Source organism: Lycium ferocissimum, chromosome 6 (genome assembly GCF_029784015.1).
Source record: "Lycium ferocissimum isolate CSIRO_LF1 chromosome 6, AGI_CSIRO_Lferr_CH_V1, whole genome shotgun sequence".
Taxonomy (NCBI): Eukaryota; Viridiplantae; Streptophyta; class Magnoliopsida; order Solanales; family Solanaceae; genus Lycium; species Lycium ferocissimum.
In genome coordinates, this window is record NC_081347.1 from 42920690 (window position 1) to 42930077 (window position 9388).

Sequence of the window (9388 nt, forward strand, 5' to 3'; positions counted from 1 at the left end):
TGCTTGCATCAAAACGGGAAAAAGGGATGTTTTTTCCCCGAGCAAAGATATGCACGGCTTAGACCCAAAAGTTGTGGTCTATCATCTTGTAGTCAAGAAAGGCGCACGTCCTATCAAACAAGCTCAATGACACTTCAGGCCTAAATTGGTTTCCTTGATCGAAATTGAAGTAACAAGCTTATTCGGGCTGGTTTCATTTGCAAGGTTAAGTTCCCCACATGGATTTCAAGTATTGTCCCTGTGACGAAGAAGAATGGACAAATCTGAGTTTGCGTTGACTTTAGGGATCTCAACAATGCATGCCCCAAGGGTGAATTTCCACTTCCCATCCCAGAGCTTATGATTGATACCACTAATGGGTACAAGGCTATGCCCTTCATGGATGGCTCATCCGACTATAATCCGATCCGCATGTCACCTAAGGAAGAAGAGTTTACCACATTCCGCACTCCCAAGGGATTGCTACAAAGTGATGCATTTTGGCTTGAAGAACGCTGGAGCAACGTACCAAAGAGCTATGCAAAATATCTTGGACAACATTCTTCACCAAAATGTTGAATGTTATGTTGATGATCTGGTTGTGAAATCAAGAAAAAAGAGTCCCACTTGCAAGACCTGAGAATGGTGTTCGAGCTACTACGAAGGCACCAACTCAGAATGAATCATCTGAAATGTGCATTTGGAGTTACCTTTGGAAAATTCTTTGTCTTTATCGTTTGGCATCGAGGGATAGATATTGATCAAGCCAAAGAAGATTCAATCGTGAAGATGGTCGAGCTAAGAAATATCCATGAGTTGAAAAGTCTGCAAGGAAAACTGGCATATCTTAGGAGATTCTTCTCAAATCTGGCAGGGAAGTGTCAACACTTCAGTCATCTCATGAAGAAGGGTGTTCCTTTCGAATAGGACCAAGCTTGTGCCAATGCCATTGAGAGCATCAAATCTTACTTGACGAAACCTCATGTTCTAATAGCTCCCATGCCTGGAAAGCCATTGATACTTTACATATCAGTGCAAGAAAGGTCAGTTGGAGCACTATTTGCCCAAGAGAATAGTGAAGTGGAAGAAAATTCCCCTTACTACTTAAGTAGGATGATGACACCAAACGAGTTGAAGTATTCACCGATCGAAAATTTGTGTTTGGACTTCGTCTTCTTAATTTAGAAGATGAAACACTACTTTCAAGCTCATGTTGTCCGTCTTATTTCCAAAGAAAACCCCATCAAATTTATGATGTCGAAACCTGTCCTTAGTGATCGATTAGCAAGGTGGTATCTTGTATTTCAACAATCTGAGATTCTATACGTTCCTCAAAACATCATGAAAGGGAAAGCATTGGTAGACTTTTTAGCAGACCATCTGATACTCAATTATTGGGAGTTAACTAATAAACTACCTGACGAGGATGCAATGGTCATTGAAATTCAACCACCTTAGAAGACGTATTTCGATGGTGCCGCACATCGTAAAGGAGCTGGCGCTGGTGTGATATTCATCACCTCTCAAAGAAGATCTTGCCGTATTCCTCCACTTTAACGCAATGTTGCTCCAACAATATTGGGAAGTATCAAGCACTCATACTTGGGCTTGAAAGGGATGTTTTTTCAATTAAAACCCACACAGCATGGAGTTGTTGGTGCTTTATTAAGAAAATCAAGTTATTTACACAAGAAATTCAGAAAAATCAACAAAAAAAGGAAATCTAGCCTAAGACAAAAGAAAGAAACAAGGCTAAACATAAACTAAAACTAGAGGTTGTAGCAGAAATAATCAAAACTCAAACTAGATGTCGATGCTACTATAATTTTGTTGCTTTGGATTGATGCCACTATCAGTTACCTCAAAGCTCTCACCAGGTGCTATGGTGTCAATTCCAATATGAACAATGTCAAGTAGTAAACAAGCAACATCTCTATCTGGTATTGTTTTCCTTTTCTGCATATCAGCTATGTCTTGAGATCAACTATGCAGCCTGACCCACCTGTATTGTACTGTATTCATTAGATATGGACATCCTTCTAATAGATTGAATAGAAATTTAGTTAATACCACACACCAGATAGGATGACCTTAGATAACTATACAGTTCTAAACTTGATTGTTACTTTATACTGATGCAAGTTTGCCGAAAATCAATCAGGCTCCCTAGTCTTGAAAATTGAGTTTATGAAATATGGCCTTGTACTCTTGTCACTATTCAGAATCATCCTTGCCTCTGGTGGTAATTCCTGAAAACTTTGTAGTTGTATTGTACCTGCAAATCAAAAACCATGTTAGCTAAATAATCTGCCAGTGCATTTCCTTCTCTCAAGATGTGAGCAAACTGCACATGGCCCTTATTTCTCCACTGTTTAATCCTTCTAACTTCAACACTGATTTCTATGGAACTTCCCAATTCCCCTCCAATATGTGAATCATAGTTAGAGAGTCTTATTCAATGATAATAGGAAAAAGATGATTAGAAATGCCGAATTCAATTCCATCCTAGATAGCGGCCTCTGCACATATGTTTGTTGTATCATGCAGGCTTCTAGCACTAGCATGCACCGGATCTCCCATAGCATTCCTAACACAAAAAGCTGCTGAACTTAAGTTTGGATTTCCTCTAAAACCTCCATATGTATTGCATTTATACCACCCATCATTAGGACACCTCCAACAAACTAGCTTGCACCTAACTTGTGGCCTATATCCTTCTAGAAATTGCACTAGCTGTGGCCAGTTCTGAGGAATACCTTGCAACCATGGATATAGTGTTTTAGCTAAGTTATGCAGGTTATAGTTTATCCCATATATGACCCTAGATCTACTCATAGAGTTATCATGCATGATAGAGTTTCTTCTTTTCCACAACTGCTAGCAAATAAAAGCTGGAGATATATAGGTTTTAGTTTGGGAACACATTGCACGTCCCACTATTTCACCACTTCTTGATGAATCTGTACTAAAGGACCTCTAATCCCAACAACTCTATTATAGTAAGCCTAAATAGAAGTCGCAAATTCTCCTGTAAGAAAGAGATATTGCACAGTTTCTTCTTGATGAGGATTGTCACAACATTTACATCTTGACACTATGGATATGTGCATTCTCTTCAAAACATCATCTACTGGCAGCCTGTATTTTCAAACTCTCCATAGTAAGAAAGATATTTTGAAAGATACACCTTTGCTCCATAATCTAGGAAAATGCATAAAAACCTGCCCCTGCTGTCTTAAAACATTCCATGCACTTCCTAATGTGAATTTACCATTTCTATTAAGCATCCACCAAGGATTATCTTTTTCTTCAATCTTCTCACCAACACCTAATTCAGAACTGATGTGAACCATGATATGTGTAGGAAAATATTCCTGTATCCTCTGTGATAATTCCATCCATTAGATGTCATGAAGTAGTTCAACTCATCAATGCAGTTCGTAGCTAGTAAAACTTGGTTTAGTGGACCTAGTTTAGACAAGTTATCTTGCTAAACATTTCATTCTCCACTTCTTGACTCCCACCATATTTGCTGATCAACCTGATATTGTCACGACCCAACTAGGGGCCATGACGGGTACCCGGGGCTAACCACCGAGCACCGCTCATACTACTAGTAATCATACTCATCCTGCGATCATTCATTAATCTCATGCTTATAATCATAGAAGAACCATTTTCACTTGAAACATATTTACCTTTATATACATAAGCCCTTCGGCTATCAAAATAATATATATATACAATGAGGAAATCGTGAGACCATACTACCCACACGTACGTATCTACGAGCCTCTACTAGAGTACTAGACATATGGACGGGATAGGACCCCGTCGTGCCCAATATATATATATATATATACACACACACACACACACACAAAATAATAAGTAATGGCACCTCCTGAACAAAGGAGTGCTCTCAAAGTCTGCTAATAACTCCTATGAATCTGGATCACCTCCCTGTCTACCTGTGGGCATGAACACAGCGTCCAAAGAAAAGGATGTCAGTACGAATATTGTACTGAGTATGTAAGGCATAAATGATAACAATACATCAACGAAACGGGGATATCAAATGAAGAACAATCAGAATCGATCGTCGCCTTTAGTAGAAATAATGCATGCTGACTTACTTCATAAACATCATCATCATATCATGTATGCATATATATATATATATATATATATATATATGTATAAGTTGCCTGACCATATAGGTACGGCAGATCATCATTAGCTCGCGTCCAGCCTCCCGCGTCCGGGTAACCATCTCATGTCGCCCACTAATGGTGTCCGCCATGCCACTAGACATGGTGTATACGCCGCCCGCGGTGTACGCCCGGCCATATAAAGCGCGGTGTAATATCATCGTCATGTACTCATCATAACGCATGCATAAAAACTCAAAGACAACTATACTTTATCGGGTGACATAAGGTCGTGAACCCCGATTTCATTATAGCATTCATAAGCTATCTCCGCTCTCACCTTGAAGGAATTAGCATATAAGGTGAGTGTGGCACAAAGAACAACATCAATAAATCATAATTTGGATCATTAGCTTTATAGAAGCATCATATCATGAACTTTAGAATCTTTAGACTTAAGCTCATCATCGTCATTATCTTACTTCATCTCATATAAGGCTCTTCATGAACATAGACTCATGATTTCCGTTATATACATATATTTAGAGAAGTCATAGAAAGATAGGAAGATTCATGCCATGGAGTCATGCCTTAGAAGGAAAGTACTAGCCTTACATACTTTTTCGTTTAGCTATTCTACCGCTTGGTCGTTCTCCTTCAATGCTCACGTTTCTACCTTCAAGAGAGTTCGTATTAACATTAGCTAATTGATCATATGAACATGCTCAACTAAGGCTAGAGAAAATTGGGTATCATTTCCTTTGTTTATGCAACTTTACCCATATCATACATCAACTCCCAAACGTCAATAATACATTCACAATATTATAACCAACAATCTTCATTCATCTACATTATCCACATTTCACAATTTCACTTCAATTCATCCATAATCATGGTCATAGTACACTAGTACGTTTTCTCACATATAATGCTTATCCCATGTTCTTAATGTCATTTATAACATATTTATAATCACAACATATCAAGAATCATGACTCATTCCCAACTACTACTCAAAATCTCATTATTCTCATCTTTGTAACCCATTTTCTATCTCCTTTTATAATCTAAGTCTTTCAACCTATCAGTACCTTAAACAACATGGAATGATCATAAAACTTACCTTAGATAGTGTGAGAATGAGCTTGAAAATAATTCACTTGAGCCAAAACCCTAGTTCACTTCTAATGGGATTTCTTGACTTGGATGAACCCTAATGAGTTTCTTACACTTGATTCTCTTGGTTTGATGAAGTTGATCATGAATTTCTCTTGAGTCCTTATGGAAGAAGTGTGAGAGCTTTCTAGAGAGTTCTTGAAGAGGGAGGAGAAAATGAAATGAACGGAATGAACTCGGGTCCCCTTTTTAATAACTTAAAAATCTGTCCCGCTTAGTTCTACGGACCAATATACGGTCCCTATAATTTATATGGACCGTATGTCTGGCCGTACATTTGTTCCAGTGAGGGATGCCATTCTGGGTAGGATACATGGCCTAACACACAGCCAGTATATTTTATACGGCCAGTATGTTGGACCGTATAATGCCCAACTTTTTCGAACTCGTTCTCGTCGACTCGTTTGATCTCCAATCCTTATGGAACCTTCTTAACACTTGTTTAACACCTCATTAACAACCTAAAGGATGTTATAACTCTTCTCCAAGACATCATTAAGTCACCATTAACTTGTTACTATCTCTTCCGATACTTAACGTATACCTTGCCTTTCTTGGCCAACTTTCTTCTCTTACCTCGACTGTCTTTGAAATCTGGATTAGGATCATCAAATTCTATTTCTTACTTATTGAAACATCGTATTCTTCGTCCCCTTCGTTAGTCTATTCATGGTACATTAACGGAAAATTTTCTGAGGTGTAACAGATACCTAGCTTCTAACATCCTTTTCCATATTTGAGACCCACCCTTCCACTACACCTCTATTGGTCTGTGCTTCTTACAATACTTGTTCCAAATAAAAGTTGACCACATTGTGTTTTTTGTCCTAAACCTCCACCAAAGTTTAGCAAAGAGAGTTTTGGATACATCATAAAGTGATCTGAATCCCAGACCACCTTCTTCTTTTGGAAGGCAGACGTTCTCCCATGAAACCTAATGCTTGATCTTCCCCTCCTCCTTGTTACTCCAGAAAAACCTGGCAAAGATAATATGAATCTCATTGATTGTTTATTTAATTTGCACTACAGCTGACAGCAAATGTCCCTGCATAACTTCTTGAAGGATTTCCCTCCTTATTCTTTGGATTTTATCAATCAGATGAAAAAAAAGGAATACTTTGCAATACATTGCTTATCGGTACAGCCTTCCCACCATAAGATAAGAGTTTACCTTTCCAGTTTTGCAACTTATTCTTCACCTTCTTTATTAGATCATTATAGTATACCTTTTTTCTTCTAGCATGAAAAATTGGATGGCCTAGATATTTCAAAGGAAACTGATCTCTTGAAAACCCAGTTATTTGTTCCACCTGCTAAAATAAGCTATCTGCCACCTCCTGATACATGTAAAAGGCATTCATCTCTTTATTAATTAACTATCCAGAAATTTTCTCATATTCCTGTAACACCATCCTCACCTTATGTAGAGATTCCTTGTCTGCAGAGGTAAAGATTATAGTATCATCAGCATATGATAGGGTGATTGATGTTGTGACTCCACTTAGGCATACCATAAACAACATAGCTTGAATAATCAAATAAAGCATTTAAAGCTCTAGATAACACCTCTGTTGATAAAATGAAAAGAGCAGGTGATAATGGATTACCCTGCTTGACTCCTCTTGTTGAGTGAAAGAAGCCAGTTGACTGACCATTGAACAATATGGAGTACAAGTTGTTGGAAATTAGCCTCCATATTTGATCAATAAACTGAGAGTCAAACCCTATTTTTTTTACAGAACTCTAGCTAGATAACTCCAAGAAACTCTATCATATGCTTTGGCCATATCTAACTTGATGACTACATTAGCAGGCTTGCCCTTTTTTCTGATATCAGACACTATTTCTTGAGCTGATAGTACATTCTCAATGATGCTCCTCCCTTTGACAAAACCTAACTGGCTACCAGAAATCAAGTCTGGCAACACTTTTTCCAACCTATCATGCACCACCCTTAACATGACTTTGTTTATAAAATTACTTAGACCTATAGGTCTAATATCTGAGAAAGATTGAACTAAGTCCTTCTTTGGAAGCAATACAAGTTTGGTATGTGTGATAGATTTAGGCAATGTTTGCCCATTAAAGAAAGCATCAACCATCCTATAAACATCAGCTCCTATTATATCCCAACAAGTTTTGGTAAAACTTCCCAGAGAAACCATCAGGTCCACTTGTACTTGCCCCATTTAGATTGAACACTGCCTTCTTAACCTCATCCATGCTTGGCATGTTGCACAATAGCTCATTTCTCTCATGATCAATCAATTCTGGGACACGAGCTAGTAAACTATTGCAGGTATGCCCCTCCTCTTATGTGAATTGCCTCTAATAAAAATTCACAGCCTCAGTAGCCATTTGTACTTCATCTTCTAGTTAGGTTCCATCAGCTCCTTGGATTCTTTGAATTATCAACTTTTTTCTTTTTCCCTTGACCAGGTTATGAAAGAATCTTGTGTCTCTATCCCCTGCAGAAAACCAATCCAGACGATCTTTTTTCCTTCAATATTCCTCTTCATAATGTAAATATCTCTTGAGTTCAACCAGAGCTCTTTGTAACGCACATCTGTTTAAAGCTCTAGGATCTTCTTCAGACAAATCTTCTTTAATCCTCACAATCTTCTCTCTAATCATCTGTCATGCCCCAAACTTGGGAGGCGTGGCCGGCACCCAGTGCCTTACTTTACCCCGAGTGTATCGCTTTGTAACTATAAACTCTGAAGGTAAAACTCAACATAGGCCGATAAAGCCAACCTGCTAACAAACAATACCAATCTAGGCCGACAAGACCGCATTCTGAATCATCTGCGAATCACATCTATCTCATCTAAAGGGTAATCACTCCCAAAACTATATTTACATGACTGTGCAGGACGACAAGGCAGCCATGAACGTCTACAAACATTAATACTAGAATTGACATATATAGGGGCCGGCAAGGCCGCTACACTGACATACAAAGTACACAAGACTAGTCTACAAGCTTCTAGAGATAACAAAACTGTATCATGATTGGGACAGGTCCCCCACCTACCCATCAAGTCTGTATACACAAAAAGGACTCCTATATCTAGACCTGGTAACTCCGGATGAGTGGAGATTACCAATCAAGCTGATGTCTGGCTCTGTCTACTGAGAAGGTCTATCCGACTGTCTATCAGAAACTGCAGGCATGAAATGCAACGCCCTCGCAGCGGACGCGCACGAAATAATGTCCCAATTATGTGTTAAAGATGTATCAACCCGAAGCCGAAACCGAATCGAAATGGCATAGTAATCCGAAGCCAAAGAATGCTCTGAGGTATACTCACCTGTTCTGACTCAATACAATGTAATATAGTAATATCTGTCACGAGCCAATTTGGCAAAGCCGTGAGAGCACTTATCTTTCCCACCTCGATAAGCGAACCCTCAACCCAACTATAATAAAGGCATAAATAAGTAAATCAATTAAGCGGAAGAAAATAATTCACGTAAGTCTTACGATAATAATATAGAAGAAAGTGCGGAAATAAGAAATACACCCAGGGTCTGGTCTAATCCATACAAGAGCTTCTAAATGAAAGTGTACAAGTCTGGAATATAATAATACATTAAATTTGTATATGTCTCAGAATGGAAAAGTAAGACATAACAAGAGGAGTCTTCAAGGCAACGAACATCGTGTGCTCACCCTGGAAACTCGAAGTCAGCACCGATACGACTATCAAACTTCGGGAGACGGAAGCCGATTCAACTGAACTTACATTCATAAAGTTAATGCAAAGAAGCGCAGTTTAGTACAAAACCACAAGATCGATAGAGGGTATCATCGTCGACTAAGTATAGATAACATAATTCAGACAATAAAGCAAGGTAGGCAGATAAATCAACAAGTATAAATCAAACACAATCAGAAACAAGTATCCATCATCACCTAGGTTGAAGCATCTAAACCCAAGTATGCCCAGTCTCAATATATATCCAATCCGAAATCAACAACCAAAAAAAACTCTTCTCCCTATGCCAAAATGCAAAAAAAGCAAGAAGAGAAAAAGCAACAATGCAACGTGTACACTGACTAAGAAAATTCCCGGGGC